Below are 4873 nucleotides of genomic sequence, written 5' to 3'. Positions count from 1 at the left end.
TGAGCCACCATGTGGTTGCTGGGAATTGAACTCAGGACCTTTGGAAGAGCAGGCAATGCTCTTAACCTCTGAGCCATCTCTCCAGCCCCCTGGGATGAAATTTTTTGTCTGGGGATATAGTCTCTGATTTTTTTGTCATACTTTCCTCTTCAAAACATGCACATATTATACTACTTTCCGACTTTAAGTGCAGCACGTGAGAATTCCCACACTATTTTTTACCTGCTTTCTTTCATAAAACTAGCTTCCTCCCCCAGTGTGAAATCTGTACACGTATCCTTTTACTTATGGAGGGCAAGAATTTTTCTAGGATTTTTTAACAAATTGTGTCAGTAAAATAGATACCTGCTAAAACTTGATAAAGAAAACAGAAAACAAAATCTGCATTTGTGCCAGGCAGTGGTAGCTCACACTTCTAATTCCAGCACTAGGCAGAGGCAGGCGGATCTCTGAATTTGAGGCCAGCCTGGTCTACAGAGTGAGTTCCAGGACAGCCAGGGCTACACAGAGAAACCCTGTCTCAAAACAAAACAAAAACCAAAAAAGAAAAAAGAAAGAAAAAAGAAATAAGAAAATATCACCACAGAAACAAAATAAAGTTGCTGAATGTGATGGCACAGACCTGGGATCCCAAGGCTGTAGGGAGGCCAAGGCAGAAGATCACAAGTTTAAGGCCAGCCTAGGGGACAGAGGAAGACACTGAAATCCTGTCTCAAAAAGTAAAAAATGGGCCAGCCAGATGACTCAGGAAGAAAAAGTGCTTGTCACACAAATTCAAGCCCAAGAACTCATAGTGGAAGGAGAGAACCAGTTCCTGAAAACCATCTCAGACCTCCACACGTGATCCATGGCATTCGTGTGCCCACATTCACACAACCATGGCTGTCTCTCCTCTCTCTCTCTCTCTCTCTCTCTCTCTCTCTCTCTCTCTCTCTCTCTCTCACACACACACACACACACACACACACACACACAGACACACACACACAGCAATTTGTTAAGTTAAAAAAAAAAAAACCTGGGCATACAGCAGTGGTGGAGCCCTTACTTAGCATTCATGATATATAAGGTCCTGAGTTCAATCCCCAGGACTGAAACAGAACACACTGAACTCAGTGATTCGTCACAGGATCTCATATGTTTTCTATCTGCATCATTTCTGAATGTTTTTCTGTAGTATCCATGTTTTTGTTCAAATTATAGCTTCTATTTAACATGGGCTCTCTTCTGGATGGAAGAGTTCTAGTTGGCAATGGGAAATGTATCATCTGTAGCCAATCGAAATGTTTCCTACCAGAAATGACACTAAATTCTGCTTGGATTCAAACTCATAGAAACAGAAAATAAAAGAGAGGTTCATAGAGGTCAAGGGACAAGGGAATAGGGAGTTATTTAATGGCGTCAGAGTTCCTGTTTAAGATAATGAAAAAGTTCTGTATTTAATGCCAATGCATGGTACACTTCAAAAACAAACAGCCCACTTCAAAAAGTAGGTTGCAGGCATAGATAAATTGGTAGAGTGCTTGCCTAGGATTCATGAAGCCTCGACTATGGCCCCCAGCAACATATAAGACTAGGTATAGTGACACAAGGTTATAATCTCAGCACTCTGGAGGTAGAGGCTAAAAGATTACAAGTTCACGATTATCCTTGGCTACAGAGCTTAAGGCCAGCCTACGTTACATGAAACCCTGTCTCACAAAGAAAAAAATTAGAAGTGATAATGCTCATACCAATTTTACCATTAAAGAAATTTGTCCTTATCTGAAGAGACAGCTCAGCAATTAAGAGCAGGTGCTGTTCCTGCAGTAGAGTCAATATGGTTCCCAGCACCCACGCGGGTGACTCACAACGGCCTGTAATTCTAGCTCCACAGGATATGACACCTCTGGCCTCTGCTGGCACCTGCAGTCTCATGCACATACTCACAAAGAGACACATAATTTAAAAAATAAAACCTAAAAAAAAAAAAGTCCTAGGATGCCAGGCAGTGGTGCCGCATGCTTTTAATCCCAGCACTCGGGAGGCAGAGGCAGGTGGATTTCTGTGAGTTCCAGGACAGCCAGTACTGTTACACAGAGAAACCTGTCGCAAAAAAACAAAAATAAAATAAATAAAAACAAGAAAGTGGCATTTTGCCCTGTAATAGTTAATGCACAGAGATGAAGGCAGAGTAGTATTGGTCAGGGTTGTTGGGGTATGAAGGGGCAGTTGTGTTTGAGACAAGTTTCAGTGTTTAAGATGAAATGTTCTGAAGATGGATAGTGGGGATGACTGCAAATGATATAAACAAATTTAATAAAACTGAGATTAAATTTTCAAATGTTTAAAAAGAAAAGGGGGAGTCAGCCAGATGGCTCCATGGGTAAAGGTGCTTGCTACCAAGTCTGATGACTTGATTTCTGGAACCCACGTAGTAGAAGTGGAACCAACAACTCCTCAAGCTGCCCACTGACCTTCACATGTGCACTGTGGCACATACACACAAATAAATGTACTTTAAAATTTTTCTCTTAAAAAAGTAGGAAAGACCCAGCAAAATGCTTCAAAGACCTCAAAAGAACAGTACTCAACTTCATATGGAAAAGCAAAAAAAACCCAGGATAGCCAAAACAATCCTATGCAATAAAAGAACTTCTGTAGGCATCACTATCCCTGACTTCAAACTCTACCTCAGAGCTACGGTACTGAAAACAGCCTGGTGTTGGCATAAGAACAGACAGGAGGACCAATGGAACTGAATAGAAGACCCGGATATCAATCCACACATCTTCGAACACCTGATCTTTGTTAAAGAAGCAAAAAATAACAAATGGAAAAAGAAACCATATTTAACAAGTGGTGCTGGTATAACTGGATATCAACATGTAGAAAAATGAAAAATAGGCCCATATCTATCAGCATACACAAAACTCAAGTCCAAATGGATCAAAGACCTCAACATAAAGCCAGCCACATTGAACCTTATAGAAGAGAAAGTGGGAAGTACAGTTTAATGCATTGGCACAGGAGACCACTTCCTAAATATATCCCCAGCAGCACAGACACTGAGAGAAACAATTAATAAATGGAACCTCCTGAAACTGAAAAGCTTCTGTAAAGCAAAGGACACGATCAACAAGACAAAACGACAGTCTATGGAATGGGAAAAGATCTTCACTAACCCCACATCAGAAAGAGGTCTGATCTCCAAAATATACAAAGAACTCAAAAAAATTGGACACCAAAAGATCATATAATCCAGTTTAAAAAATGGGGTACAGACCTAAACAGAGACTCTCAACAGAGGAATCTAAAATGGCTGAAAGACACTTAAGGAGATGTTCAACATCCTTAGTAATCAGAGAAATGCAAATCAAAACAACCCTGAGATTCCATCTTATACCTACCTGTAAGAATGGCCAAGATCAAAAACACTAATGGCAACTTATGCTGGAGAGGTTGTGGAGTAAAAGGAACACTCCTACATTGCTGGTGGGAATGCAAGCTGGTACAGCCCCATTGGATGTCAGTGTGGTGATTTCTCAAAAATTAGGAAACAAGACCAGTAATACCACTTTTGGGCATATATCCAAAGGATGATCAATTGTGCCACAAGGACATGTGCTCAACTATGTTCATAGCAGCTTTGTTTGTCATACCAGAACCTGGAAACAACCTAAATGCTCCTCGACCAAAGAATGAATAAGGAAAATGTGGTACATTTACACAATAGAGTACTACACAGCAGAAAAGAAAATAACAACACCTTGAATTTTGCAGGAAATGGATGGAGGTAGAAAACATTATTTTGCGTGAGTTAACCCAGACACAGAAAGACAATTATCACATATACTCACTCACAAGTGGTTTTTAAATATAAAGCAAAGAAGGCCAGCCTACAAACCACAATCCCAGAGAACTTAGACAACAATGCAGACACTAAGAGAGACTCACATAGATCTAATCTACATGGGAAGTAGAAAGTAGAAAAAGACAAGATCTCTTGAGTAAATTGGGAGCATGAGGACCCTGGGGGAGGATTAAAGGGGGTAGGGGAGAGGCAGGGAGGGGAGCAGAGAAAAATGTAGAGCTCAATAAATATCAATAAAAAATATATAAAAAATAAATACATATTCCCACCCATAAAAAATAAAAAAATAGGCCGGGCGGTGGTGGCGCACGCCTTTAATCCCAGCACTCGGGAGGCAGAGACAGGCGGATCTCTGTGAGTTCGAGGCCAGCCTGGTCTACAAGAGCTAGTTCCAGGACAGGAACCAAAAACTACAGAAAAACCCTGTCTTGAAAAATCAAAAATAAATAAAAAATAAATAAATAAATAGGAAAGAAAAGTGACGTGAAATTGAATGTCTCTGATCCCAGTCTAGGGAAAGGCTGAGGCAGGAGGACTGTGAGTTCAAAACCAGTCTGGATAATATAGTGAAACTCTGCCTCACAAAAACAAACAATATGCTTAAAATGGTCATTTTATGTATACTGTATCTTACCACAATTAAAAGAAAAACGAATGCTTGTTTTTTAATTTAAAAAAATGTGTTTGTCTGCACACATGTGTGAGTGCCTGCAGAAACCTGAAGAGGGCGACAGAGTCCCTAGAGCTAGGGTCACAGGAGGTCGTAAGCTACCCCATGCAGGTGTTAGGAATCAAATTGGAGTTCTCTGCAAGAGCAGCAAGAGCTCCTAACACTCAGACATCTCTCCAGATACTTAAAGAAAAATGTAAGTTTTGGGGATCTAGTTTAAGTTCCTAAAATCAACATGTCAGGTAAGGTGATATAAGACGTGAGGAGTGACCCCCTGTGATGTGCTCACAGGTGAGGTGATGACCCCCTGTGATGTGTTCACAGGTGAGGTGATGACCCCCTGTGATGTG

Source organism: Microtus ochrogaster, chromosome 7 (assembly GCF_000317375.1).
Source record: "Microtus ochrogaster isolate Prairie Vole_2 chromosome 7, MicOch1.0, whole genome shotgun sequence".
Classification (NCBI taxonomy): Eukaryota; Metazoa; Chordata; class Mammalia; order Rodentia; family Cricetidae; genus Microtus; species Microtus ochrogaster.
This window is presented reverse-complemented; position numbering follows the sequence as displayed.